Source organism: Mustela lutreola, chromosome 6 (assembly GCF_030435805.1).
Source record: "Mustela lutreola isolate mMusLut2 chromosome 6, mMusLut2.pri, whole genome shotgun sequence".
In the NCBI taxonomy this organism is placed as follows: domain Eukaryota; kingdom Metazoa; phylum Chordata; class Mammalia; order Carnivora; family Mustelidae; genus Mustela; species Mustela lutreola.
Window position 1 is genome coordinate 71,548,489 of NC_081295.1, and position 14,090 is coordinate 71,562,578.

Sequence of the window (14,090 nt, forward strand, 5' to 3'; positions counted from 1 at the left end):
CCTATTGAATCTCCAGTTTCCCTTCCCTGAGGCATGTTTGTGGTGTGAGACTTGCCATGTCTAATTGGACCAAGAGTGGACACGATTTGAGATGGACAGTTTTGTTTTGTTTTGTTTTTTCCTGGGACTTTAGAATTTAGAGCAAGCATCCTCTTGTTAGTCTCCACACCTAACTGAGGTTGTATTTGGGACACTTAGGGTTTCCTTATCCCATCATGGGGACTGAGCAGAGAAAGGGGAGGTTTTTCAAAATCAGGGTGGGTAATGGGGAGGTAAAATCTTTTTCGTATGAGGGTGGCAAGTAATGAATCTTGTCTAGTCTGCCAAAGACATCTAATCCTTCTTAGTTCTGAAAATTGCTAAATTCATCTTATGTCAGCCATTCTAAGTGCCTCCTTTAATGTACTTTGCTGAAATGAAACAAAAGTACTTCTTTTCCATAGGATTAAATGCACTCAGCCCAGCCTGAGTTTATGGGGCATCAAAAAGAAAGAATGTCAGGTAAGTGATTCTTCAGTTCCCCTCCATTCCGACAAGGCTTGGTCATGTAGACATGTTTCTTTTTCCTATCCTTGATTTACGCTTACCCTTTGCTTTTGGAGAATTAGATTATCTTTTATTTTATTTTATTTATTTTTTGAGGGGGTCTAATCATGTGCGACTTAAAAGCTGTGGCAGTCCAAATCTGTTGGAAAGCTCTGAAACCTGGGCTCTCTGGGCCTTGATAATATCTAATGAGATTATCTGCAGAATTTCATTTGTTGACAATGGCGGTCTTGTTATTTTTAAGTGGTTCTTTTTCATACTCCAACAATGCCCTCTGGAGAAGGCTGCAGACAGCTTCTTCCCATGTTTCATTTAAGGAGAGTGAATGTGCCTATGTTTTCACAGAGAGGACAGCTGCAGCCCCAAGAGTATGGCCAGTGTTCCCTTTTATCCTCCTCCTCGTGTGCTGTCAGATTCCTGGTGACAGGGAGCCAGACACTCTAGGAGATGAGCTGCTCTCAGCACATCAATACTGTCATTCTCCCCTTGGCTCCCGCCTTCCTCTACCCTTGCCCGCTCTCAGTCTGCTCTTTGCTAACGCACGTTGACTACAACACAATTCCTCCATCCTTGCTTGAGTCACTCTCACTTTCTTTTTTTTCTTTTCTTAGACTTTAAAATGTAAATCTGGGGCACCTGGGTGGCTCAGTGGGTTAGGCCGCTGCCTTCGGCTCAGGTCATGATCTCAGGGTCCTGGGATCGAGTCCCGAGTCCCGCATCGGGCTCTCTGCTTGGCAGGGAGCCTGCTTCCTCCTCTCTCTCTCTCTGCCTGCCTCTCTAACTACTTGTGATCTCTCTCTGTCAAATAAATAAATAAAATCTTTAAAATAAATAAATAAATAAATAAATAAATAAAATGTAAATCTGATCAGGCCACTTCCTTGTGTAAGTCCCCTGAGGGGTCTCCAGTTTCTCTTGGAACCAGGTCCAGAAACCTGAATGTGGTTTAGGAGAGTTGTTATGTCTTACCCCTGACTAAGTTCTCAGCCTTGTGTGTTACCTCTTAACTCAAAACTTCTCTAGCCCTCTTCTGCTGGGTTGCCTTCCCATCTCTAGTATACGCCTATTCTTTTTTTTTTTTTTTAAGCTTTTATTTATTTGACAGACAGTAAGAGAGGGAACACAAGCAGGGGGAGCGGCAGAGGGAGCGGAAGAGGCCAGGAGCCAATGGGGCTCGATCCCAGGACCTTGGATCATGACCTGAGTAGAAGGCAGACACTTAATGACTGAGCTGTGCAGGCATCCCTAGTATATGCCTATTCAAGTAGAGATCATATTGTCTGGCTTTCAAGTTATCTGAAAACAAGCCTGAGCTTCTGTTTGGCTATCCCTTATTGTGCCTGATATACTGGAAATACAGCAGTTTTATCATGTCTCTTCAGCGGTTGGCTGATAATGCTCTGCTTCACATACCAACCCAGGAAAGCATCTTCCTCATGTGCTTGAAGGTTGAAGTATGACCTCTCAAAGATGTCCAATCCCAATCCTCAGGATTTATGAATGTTCCTTTATATAGCAAAAAAGACTTTGCAGAAGTGATTAAATTAAGGATCTTGAGATGGGGAGATTATCCTGGATAATCTGGGTTGCCCTAAGGTATCACAGGAGTCTTGATGAAAGGAGGCAGGAGATGGAAGCAAGTGGCAGATGTGAAAACAGAAGCAAGAGGTTGGAGTGATAAGGAAGGGACTAGGAGCCAAAGATTATAGGCAACATCAAGAAGCCAGAAAAAAGGCATGGAACCAGCTTCTCCCTGAACCCTCCAGAAGAACACATCTGTGCTGACAACTTGATTTTAGACTTCTGACTAAGAGAATAAATGTGTGTTGTCTTCTGCGACTAAGTTTATGGTAATTTGTTAAGGTAGCAGTAAGAAACTAACACAGTACACACTCAACTTTCAAGAGTCTTCATAACCAAGAAATCAAAGTCATTCATTCAACAAATACCTATGGAGTACTGGGCACCCTACTTTGGACATTGCCCTTAATGGTCTTTATATTCTAACAGAGGGAGATAGAAAATAAATAATAAATAGCATGTTGGAATTATAAGTGCTTTGTATTTAGAGAGAGGAAAAAAGGAATGGGAGAATTATAATTTTAAATGAGGTGGTCAATATGAGAGTCAGTGAAAAAATGAGTAATGTGAAAGAGTTAGACATATGGATATATGAAAGGGCATTCTCCAGGCAGATAGACAAACCAGTATAAAGACCATGAAAAGGGATGTACGTGGCATGTTTGTGGAATGGCAAGAAGCCAGTGCAGCTGAGGCAAAATAGGCCAGAGCAGAGTAGTAGGATAATGAGGTCAGAGAAATAATAGTGGAGCCAATTTTATAAGGTATTTCTTTGGATAAAGAGGGTTAGTCGTGAAGGGTTTTGAGCAAAGGCATAAGATGTACTAAAGGGGCGCTTGGGTGGCTAGTTGGTTGGGTGACTGGCTCTTGATTTCACCTTAGGATCTCAGCTCAGGTCTTGATCTCAGTGTTGTGAGTTCAAGTCCCACATTAAGCTCCACACCAGATATGGAGGCTACTTTTTAAAAATGCACTGAAGCAGGTTTTTGAAAGAATCACTCTGTCGCTGTTTTGAAAATAAATCCAGAGTTAGGGTGGGGATAGGGATAACAAGGATGAAAGTAGAGACACAAGTGAGAAGGCTGTTGTAACAACCCAGGCAAGAGATATTGTTGGCTCAAATCAAAGTGGTACCTGTGGGATTGGTGAGCAGTGGTAAAATTCTGGATATGCTTTAAAAGGTGGGGCCAGTAAGATTTCCTGCCGAATGGATATGGAAGTGCAACTCCAATATGTTTTGTGTAATCGGAGGGGGAATGGAATAGTCTTTAGCAAAGATGGGGAAAACTGAGTAAGTAGGACTGAAGGCAAAGATCAGGGACATGTTAAGTTTGAGTCCTGTTAGACATCCAAGTGGGGGTCATGAGTGGCAGTTGGATAATAAAGTCTGTCCATCAAGAGAGATCTGGACTGGAGCTGACAGCACGTGGATGCCATTTAAATGATCAAGCAAATGGAAAGCATAGAGGGTGGAAGCAGACTGGGGACATGCAGAGGCTCCCCCATGCAGATTAAAATACAAAAGTGACAGGTGATTGGGAACTCTAGGTTAGAAATGATTGGAACATGTGTAGGAAAATATAATATAGTTTATCTCAGAAAATTAGTTGTCTAGGGGCTCCTGGGTGGTGCAGCCACTTAAGCATCTGACTCAGGTTTTTCTCAGGTTGTGATCTCAGGGTCATGAGATCAAACCCCAGGCTCTGCACTCAGCATAGAGTCTGCTTCAGATTCCCTCCCTCTCCCTATGCCCCTCTCCCCTTTAAAATAAAATAAATAAATCTTAAAAAAAAAAAAAGAAAATTAGTTACCTATTTTTACATAGAGGAAGATATTAATTTTCTGTAAAAACCCTACATTTTTACATCAAATTTTTTGTTTCTTTTTCTTTAATTAACTCTAACAAAATGCAATATAATGAGTCCACTTAAGTGTCAGCATTTGCATTTATTTTTCTTAAACTTACCACAGTAGTATCATTTTCCAGAGCCCCATAAATCTCCACAGATTATCTTTGAAGATATCTCCTTCTTAAGAAATGAAAAATCAGGGGCACCTGCCTGGGTCAGTCAGTAGAGCATGTGGTTCATGATCTTGGTTTGAACTCACTGGGTGTAGAGCTTACTTAAAAAAAAAAAAAAAAAAAAGTGAAAAATCAGTATGGTGACTAGAAACAAGAATAAATTTGCTGTTTGGGAAATGGGTTTCCCAAGAGTATGTGTTGTTGTCTGCTCCCTCACTGACAGGTTTTTCTACTCTGCTCTTTTGCTGGAATTGAATGATAACATTTATCAGATGTTTGCCCCTTCATATTTTTTGAAATACTTTCATGTATGATTTCATTTATTCCTCACAATAGTCTTAGGAATGTTATACTCATTTATAGACAAGGAAAATTAGGCTTAAAGAGGCAAAGTAATTTATTCACAGTCACTAGTAAATTTTGGATTTGACAAAAACTTAGAACCACCAGCTCTTTTCCTACTTCATTAAGATACATGAGAATCCTTAAATTATTAAGTTTTTTTAAAAAAAAATCAGTTCATGTTAAGAGAGAAGGTAAAAGACATTTTCTGGTCTACTATCTGTTAAAAAGTAGTCTAAGATTATATAAAATCTAAAGAAAATTAAGGTATTATAAATTTCTCCTTAGAAATTACACTTTCTTAGTTTTTATGTTCTTTTCTCTTGCAAAGATGACTTAACCTATAGGGCATAACTGTTCCTTGATTATTCCAAAGCTGCCTTTAGATTGGTCATAATCAGAAAACATCATATAATGGCCATTGAAGACCAGCTCTGTGCCCTGGCTCCCTAAAATGGAGCTTGATAATCATCCTCATTATCCCATTTTGTCTGAAATTTCCTGTCACTCTTCTCTTATGTTTCCTAAAGTCTGTACCATGTGACTGTGAATTAAAAAGCAGTATTTCAGGTATTTTTGGATAGATTTTATGAGTACTGTGAGAAGGAGAAGTAATAGTATTAGAAGTGGGTGATACCACTGTTGTTATAAACAAGTTGGCATGGGGGTAGGTTTCTAACTTAATTATTTGCTGCCATTGAGAGGTTTGGCTTTATGAAAATGAAGAGTAAGACTGCCTTAGAGTACTGAAAGAAAGGGGAGGCTTTGGGGAGCAAAATGGACAGGATAAATAAAGCTAGGCCTGGTGGCTGGGAACTCAATATGTAGAAGACATCAGAGGGAGGTGGGGATCTGGAAATGATGCTTGTCAATAAGATACATATGTAATTGGAGAGGAAATACCATACCCCACATGACACATCTAGATATATTTAGTTAGATGCTTCCATGTGAATGAAACAAGATGTCAGAGTTTGGTGACAGGGTGACTCAGGAGTAACCATTAAAGAGAATAATTTGGTAGAAGTGAGCTAGTTGGTGGGGGGAGCATTTGGAAACTCAGAGTTAACATTGTTATATGATTCCTATTCTAACTCCCACTCCCCAAATAGATAGTTCTATACAGAGTATGTATGTTTTCTGAGAATACTATCGCTTTAGCATAATCAATATGCCTAACCTAAATAAAGTAGGATATTCCTGAGAGCAGTAAATGGACACTTTATGACTCTCTGAGTCACCAGGGAGCCTATACCTGTATTATTGTTTTCTTAGGTTTATCTGTGACTGAAAATAATAGAAAACTGATATTTACTTAGATTAAGCTGGAAAGTAGTGAAAGAACATAATACTAGGCAATTAAAAATCCTCTTAAAAGTATATTCTGAAAAAAAAAAAGTTTATTCTGTTATAAAGAACAGGAAACCAAAATTTTAAGAAACTTTAAATCTAATATTTGGGAGAACACTGACTTAGGAATTAGAAGATTGCTCATTAGTTCCATGATATTGAGCAAGTCATCAGATCTTATTTTTTTCATCTGTGACATGAGGATAATTGGCCCATGCCAATGAGTCCACCTACTCAACAGACATTTCCTGGGCAACCACCATGTGCCAGGCCCTGTGCTAGCCTTCGTGGGTACAAAGTGGTTTCTGCCCACAAGGACTGCTAGCCTTCGTGGGTACAAAGTGATTTCTGCCCACAAGGACTTCAGGGCCGACTGAATGATAGGGTTGTTGTAAAAAGTAAACAGGTTTATGACATGCATATAACAGCACTGCACATGGTAAGGCACTATATGAATATAAGAGAGTATTATTTGTGTCAGTGAACATTCATTAAACACTGAATGTGATAGACTCCGTACAGAACACATTATTCAACCGTTGTATAAGATCTGTTGTCTTACTCTGCTTCTAATTTTTCTTTCTATTACGTGTTTGTGTTTCTAAGTTTCTAACTTCCTTGAAAACAAAGACATTCTAAGAAGCAATTAGAATTTCACACCCACACCATGCCCTTTTATTTATTAGCTTTCTTTCTTTTTCTATTATTTGAAAATACTGAAGCTGAAGGAGAGAAACTGCCAAGAGGAAGTGCCAGGCAAGTGTTACAGCTGTCACATACAGAATGGCAGAAATTCACAAGCAAAATGCAACTGTGGGTATATTATGAAGGTAGAACAAACAGCATTTTCTGATGGGTTGAATATGAAGCATGATAGAAATAAAAGATTTAAGAGTGCTTCCAAAAATTATGGCTTGGGAATCTGGGGATGATACATTTGCCATCATTTAACACAGGGAAGACTTCAGGGAGAGAAAGTAGGGGAATAAAGTGGTAGAAATCATGTTTGAGTTTGGAATATGTTATTTTCGAGACTTCTGTTATCTTCCAAGAGGAGATGTTAGGCAGTTAAGACATGTGAATCTGAAATTCAGGAGCGAGGTCTGGCCTGAAGGTGTAAATTTGAGTCATCAGCATCTTTATAGCCAGGAGACTGAGTGTGATCACCAAAGGAACTGAGTATGGTTGAAAAGAGATGAGCGCCAAAAATAGACCCAGAACACTTCAGCTTTTAAGAAGTCAAGGAAAAATGAAACAGATGGAAGAAATTCAGGGAGAGGCACCCTAAAGCCATATGAAAAAGTGTAACAACTATGTTACCCTATCAGATGTAACCTATCAAATGTTAACAGGAGAACTGACAGTTAATCATTGAACTTATCAACATGGAGATCGTTGGTGATCTTGACAAGAAGAGATTTAATAGCAGGCAGGGAGGAAAGCTGGGTTGAAGATGGTTTAAGAGAGATGAAGAGGAGAAGAATTAGAGGAGATATGTGAAAATACGTTCAGAGAATTTTGCTTGTAAAGAAGATAAGAGTCATGGGAAAGAGAAGTGGGCCAAGAGAAAGTATTTTTTTTTCTTTTGTTTTTTAAACATGGGAGAAATAACAGGAAGGAAATGACCCAGTAACAGAGAAATTGATGGTACAGGTAGGGGGAGAATTGTTGGAGACATATTTTCCAGCAATGAACTGAGAAGTTTTAAAGCAAGCAAATGAAGAGGTCATAAGACCAAGGCAACTTTACTACCTTGGTAGCCTATGTAAGCAAGCCAAAACCTAAACCAGAGTCACTTCCTATAAATGCCTCAGGGTGAATAACAACCACTCACAAGCAGCTAACCAGGCTTTCCCAAATAATGTTGTAGTTTAAACTATAACCAATCAAATAATCTCCTTGCTTTGATTGTGTTCTCTATAAAATCTTTGCCCCTGGCTCTCCTCAAGAGTGCTTTTCCATTGCCAGTATGATGCTGCTCAGCTAGAATCAATGTTTGCTCAAAAATTCCCAAAATTTTTAATGTGCTTCGGTTTATCTTCTAACAGAAAGAATGGGATATAGTTCACAAAATGGCTAGATGGGAAGGAATCGGATGTAGTTGGAGAGGGACTGGCTGTGGAGAAGTTCATGGATGGAGGAACAAGTATTCCTTGGGAATACTAGGAGAGAAGTTAATGGATGTGAGTGCAGATGCTGGCCAGTGGGAAGGTGGTGGTGGTAGAAATCTGGGAAGTTCTTTTCTGGATGATAGGTTCTTTCCTAGAACCTAGGAAAGGTTCTAGTGAAGCAGTGGGAACCCAGGTCATCAGTTGAAAGTGAGGAGAGAGAGGAAGTGTTGGAAGTTTAGGCAGTGTGAGTGTGTAGTTGTGAAATAGTCAACAGCAGAGCAGGAAAGTGAATGGACGAAAGAGGTACTGTGGGATCGCAAGGTCCCTAAGGAGTCCTTTTCTGTTTGGATGACCCACTGTCCCAGTTTGCCCAGGTCTCAGGGGATTCCTGGGACCTAGACTGTCAGTGCTAAAACTGGGATCATCCTGAGCAAACCATGATGGTTATTCATGTTAATGTTTCATCATGAATTGAGAGACATTGATGGGGTTATTTTTTGGCAGTCAAGAACAGCTGCATGAGTGCAGGATTAAATTAGGAAGTGAAAGAAGGTCAAGATTTCATCATAATTATAGTTTTGCCAAAGAATACAACAAACACTATGAAGCACCAGTGCCACTTGGAGGCATATACCCCAAAGAATCAAAAACAGAGTCGTGAAGAGAGATCTGTGCTCCCATGTTCACTGTGGCATTGATGACAAGAGCCAAAAGGTGGAAGCAACCAACGTGTCCGTGAACAGATGAATGGATGAACAAAATACGGTACACATATGAAAGGCAATATTATTCAGCCTTAAAAACAAAGGAGATTCCGACACATGACACAACATGGATGAGCCTGAAGGCACTGTGGTAAGACAGCCACAAAAATACCAGCACTCACTGGCTCCTTCCCCCTGTATGAGGTGGAATCTGAAAGTGTTAAGAGCCCTAGAATAGTCAAATGTATTGAGACAAAGGAGAATGGTGATTGCCAGGGAATGGGGAGAGGGAGAAATGGGAAGTTACTCTTTAAGAGGTACAGATACTAGGTTGTTTGGACCAGAGGGCCAGCAAGCTGTGGTATGAAGGACAGCGGATTTTTGAGAAAGCAGGGAGAAGGAACAAAGACAGGAACGGGTACCCCTTTGTTCAGGGGCTATTGTTTTTGTGAGTTGCTGCCCCCATTCACACAGTTTTTTCCTTCTCCCTTCTTGTAGAAATGGTTTCTGCTGGGAGGATGACAAAATGGCTGCTTCTCAATACTGCTATCTGGAAGGAGAGGGGATTAGATTTGCCAACTGAACAGCCCTATTCAAAGGGATTTGTAGAAATGAAGTCCTAGATATAGGGAAGTAGATGGTTAATAGGAGGGGGAATCTGTCGCCTTCCATGGAAGTATGTGTCTGAATGGGTAATTTCTAGATTTTTCTTCTTTGCCTTCCATTACCATTATCCCCTGTGTGAGACTGCTTTAGTTCCTCTGCCATTCCAGGGGCACTCAAGTGAATCTTCTATAAATTGTGCCCTTCGCAATTGTGTCAGGTGGGATGCCTCCTTGTGGGCCCTTGGGCAGGGAGAGAAGTGTGAAGAGCCCGACGTGCCTGAGGTGAATTGAATTGGGGATCAATAAGAATATAACAGACTTAAAAATGAAACTTTTTTTTCTAAATACTGTCAAGGCCAAGCCTCAGTATAGTATCTGTGTAGACTTCAGGAACCAGATCTTGTGCCATACTCTTAAATGAATTAATTTCAAATATAAACACCCAGCTCTACTCTGCACCTTTTGTGGCATGCTTGGGGAACAGAATCTGGTCATGTATTTCTGCTTTTGGACAAAAATCCATTGTTTGCTTCATATTTTATGCCTAGATTTTAATTTTTCAGATGATTTTTTTAGCTAAGATTGAAGTGACCTGAAATATGAAGCATACATGCACCCCCACATTTATTGCATCATTACTTACAATAGCTAGCCTAGATATGGGAGTAACATAAGTGTATATTGGTGGATGAATGGATAAAGAGATGGTACAGCATATACCATGGAATATTACTCAGCCATAAAAAAAGGATGGAATCTTGTTATCTGTGACAACATAAATGGACCTGGAGGGTACTTTGCTAAGTGAAATTAAGTGATACATAGAAAGACAAATACTTTATTATTTCACTTAAATATGAAAATTAAAAAAAAAGAAAAAAGAAAACAGAGACAGACTCATAGATACCAGCAACTGACTACTGTTTGCCCAAGTAGAGAGGGGTTGGGACGCAGACAAAATGGGTAAAGGAGATGAAGAGTTACAAACTTCATAAAATAAATAAGTCGTAAGGATGTAATATACAGCATGTAATATACACCATGTTTCCCATTGTCAACAACAATGCAATAACTATGTATGGTGACAGATGGTAACTAGACTTATTGTGGGAATCATTTTGTAATGTATAAAAATATCAAATCATGGTGATGTACACCTGAAGCTAACAAAAAAGTTACCTATAACTATAGAAATAATCAGAGTATATTTTTATTTGGGCCAAGAAGATAAAGGCCACTAGGGGTATCAGACCAAAGACATAATCGTAGTTTTTTTTTTTCCCAGAACCTCTAACTGTAATGTCTTACTTATCTCTAGACTGTTAGACTAGAGTTTTACCATGTATTTCTTTTATTTATAGTCATCATGGGAAGTCAATTTGTCACTGTTCTGGTCATGCAGTGGAAAATGACATAATGAGCACTGATTTTCTGTGAGCTAGGGCAGAGATGGATTACAGTGTCAAGATCAGGTTACTTTGATTGTGATACTGTCCAATGCAATTCAGAAATTCTTGACTGACCTTCACATTATGAACAGATTTCTGCTGTTTCTCGGCATGATTTCCCAGGACTTTCACTAACTTGGCAATTTGCAATATTGATCAAGTCAGAGTTCTATTCAAGTATCTGCTATAAAATATCAAGTTGTGAATTTTTTAAAGGTCAGAGTACAGGTTTTACCTAAGTACATTTCATGTAGAAATTAAAGTGATTCTTTTTACCCACCGTAGATGTGTCTAAGATGGCAGAGATGTGGGGAAACTTGGAGTGAGGGAGGTAGGAGTCTCTAGAAGGCTAGCATTCAATGGGTGTAGGCCAGTTATCACCATTTGCTGAGGGCAGTCGATGGAAGCAAGGGTGTTGTTAGGAAGATGGGTACATGGGACAGAAATGCCAGGGGTGAAGCTACTCTTCTTTCTATAATACACTGAGAGCCCCTCCAAGGGACTGTATCAGCCAGAGTCCAACAGGAAACAGAAAACAAATTGAATAGAGAAAATTCAACATAAAGAATTAACAGGGGATTTCAGTAATGGGGGATTGGCAAACCCGAGCCAAGAGAATGCTAAGAAATACAAGAATAGCAGATGGTAGCAGTAGCATCACCCCTCGCATTGAGGTGGAGCACCCCAGCGGAATGCCATGTTTCCCAGGATAGAGATGCAGACATTCCTGGAGAGGGTGCTGTCATGGCTCAGTGGGTATGTGAAGTTCGTTAGACGTATTTTCTCTGGAGTGCTGGGAGAAGCCGTCCTCATGGCAGTGGTGCTATGCCTCAGAACTCTGTAGACTGTAGTGGTCTGGGAGAGCTGTTTAAGGGGAGAAGCCATGTCTGCCAACCCTCTTCTGTGAAGTCTATCCAGGGGTATGTGCGGGGAAGCTGTTCTTGGAGAGGTGCTAAGGCTCTCCCCTAGGAAACTGCCTGGGGCAGGGGGAGGTGCTGAAAATCCAGCCTCAGTGAGACCAACGATCATGGACATGTCTGAGGGTCTGAGGGGGGTGTGCCAGTAAAGAGGTCACTTGCTGCTGTCCTACAGGTGTTGCTGAGAAAATCACACACACTGCAGGAGCCCTACAAACTCAGGACTGTAAACCAGGCAGAGAAGCATCTGCCTTGTCCAGCATCACTCTCTTGACAAACGCTGGGCCAGCTGGCAATGGAGAGAGAGCTGCAGAAATCGTCTCTGTTATTGCAGAGCATGGAAGGACGTGTGGATTTGGCGCTCAGAGGTAATATATTGATAACTCACACTGTGCTCTAGATATCTCCCTACCACCTCTCATTCTCTGAGTGAGGGTGACCCTGTGCTCCCTGCTTTCTGGAGAAAATTCTATTTAAACTAAAATATTTGCTGCAAGGTGCCCTCTTTTGTGCTTAGAGCCAACTATGAGATTCAAAGTCTCTTAATGAAGAAAAAGACTTAGTGCACAGCCTAACATGCCCTGCACATAAAACAATTACAGCTCTGTGCCAGGTGTCATTACTTTGGACAAGCCCTCACAACAATACCCAGAGATTGATCTGAGGCTCTGGTAGAGAACAGCAAGAAAGCAATTTAGAAAAGCAATAATAAAATGGATGGTGGCGGCCAAAGTCTATTCACAGGGAATTACCTTAAATATATTTGCCATTTTAGCTTTCTGTAGTGTTTCCTTTGTAATTACACGGAGGCCTTTAAGGGACTCTAGTTTCTTTATCAGCTCCTTCAAATTACATCTGTAGAAGACGAGGCAAATAGTTATTTAGGTCAGCACAGTTTTCGTATTTATTTGTCTTCTGCGTATATTTCTTAACAACACAAAAGAAAAAGGCATTTAGTCTTAACACAGGAAAACTGAAATCTAGTCTTTTTAATAGGACTCTAGTCAATTGAAATCAAATCAGAACCTATACTTCATCATCTACTGAGGAAAGGGACCTCTTCTTTGGCAGATGTGGTAGATTGGCTGGTCTGTCATCTTCTGAGCTAAAGATCCCACCTCCATGTACCCTGCTCTGATATATTCCCATGCCCACAAAACAGTGCAGCTATAGTCATTACTACCCTGATAAGAAACCTGCAGGTGCAGATGTTTGCCACAGCAGGAGGTCCCATGGCTCAAGCACCATGTTCTCACTGTGTAATACAGCACCTGGGGAGGGATAGCAACAAGGCCATCAGAACTGGAGCTTCACGTTCTATTTGATTTGGGCTCCTCTGATCTGCACACAAGGATTGATTTTTCAGCTTCTTTGCTTTCACTACTCCTAAAGAGGATGAAGAACATAATCCAGAATGAAGGCAGAAGAAGTGATTTCCTTTTTGCTTAGAAGAGAATTCGACTAGCATCTTTCAGACATGAACTAGGAACCTTGAGGGAGTTGGTCAGCGTGTAGCAATAGACAAATAGACAATTGACAAATAGTGCATCAGCACCTAAAAACATGGTCAATTTTAAGCTATGCATAGATTTTATGAAAGAAAAAGGCAATCAAAATGAAGAAAACTAAAAAAGAAATGATAACCTTATTGCCAGTTAATAATAATGTTGTATTCTTTACAACATTTGGTTTTGTGAGCATTTTTAAAATCTGTAGTGATTTCTCATTCTGAATGTTCACTTTATTAAGAGAAAGTATGGAATAAATATCACCAGAAACTAACAAACAGATCTTCATTATATGAAAAAGTAAATATGAAATGAAAAGAAAATGAAAGGAAAATTTGGAGTAGGAAGGTTTTGGAGATATAGACGGGACATCCATAGGAATAAAGACTGCAAAAAGAGCACTCTAGTAGGTTTTATAGCTAATTTTTATTTAGGGCAATTAGGAAATATAACTAATTTTAGAGTTTCAATACAAACACAAGAGACCTTAAAGTTTCAAGAAAACATCACTGAATAAGAAAATGAAGTCTTTAACACCTGTTAAACTTATCTCTAGGGGGATAATTCATTTAATAGAAACTGGTCTCAGATACCCAACAAAATAACACTAATCCCTCAAGAGCTTCTGAGTGATGGGTAATCTGATACTGTATCCCTTATCACATTTTATTTTTCTAGGAATTAGAGTGTAAAAATTTTTTAAAAGCTTACTGCATGCAAGACTTGAAATTATTATTATTACTATTATTATTTAACCTAGAATGATAGGATGAGTTCAGGGACTAATAATCAACTGAATTACTTTTAAGATTGCCTGGTACACATATTCCCAGGCTGGTAGTGACCAAAGTCCATTACTGTTGGACAGCTGTACAATAATCATTGTATTTATGTTTCCCTAGACTCAAGCCTGAAACAGGAAGAATTTTCTGCCTTAGGAACTCTCTCTGATTCT

The 14,090-nt window shown here is 39.8% G+C and overlaps 1 protein-coding gene across 5 annotated transcripts in view; it reads left to right on the forward strand.

Moving 5' to 3' along the window:
• Nucleotides 1–14,090, forward strand: part of ARHGAP18 (Rho GTPase activating protein 18) — a 295,486-nt gene that overhangs the window by 205,026 nt on the left and 76,370 nt on the right. For 4 of the 5 annotated variants that reach the window (XR_009354647.1, XR_009354650.1, XR_009354649.1 and 1 more), the window contains exon 14: nucleotides 444–501. The gene's annotated coding sequence lies outside the window, so the exon portion shown is untranslated. Of the gene's footprint in view, nucleotides 1–443; nucleotides 506–14,090 lie in introns of all 5 variants that reach the window. The other variant, XR_009354648.1, reaches the window with a different exon arrangement.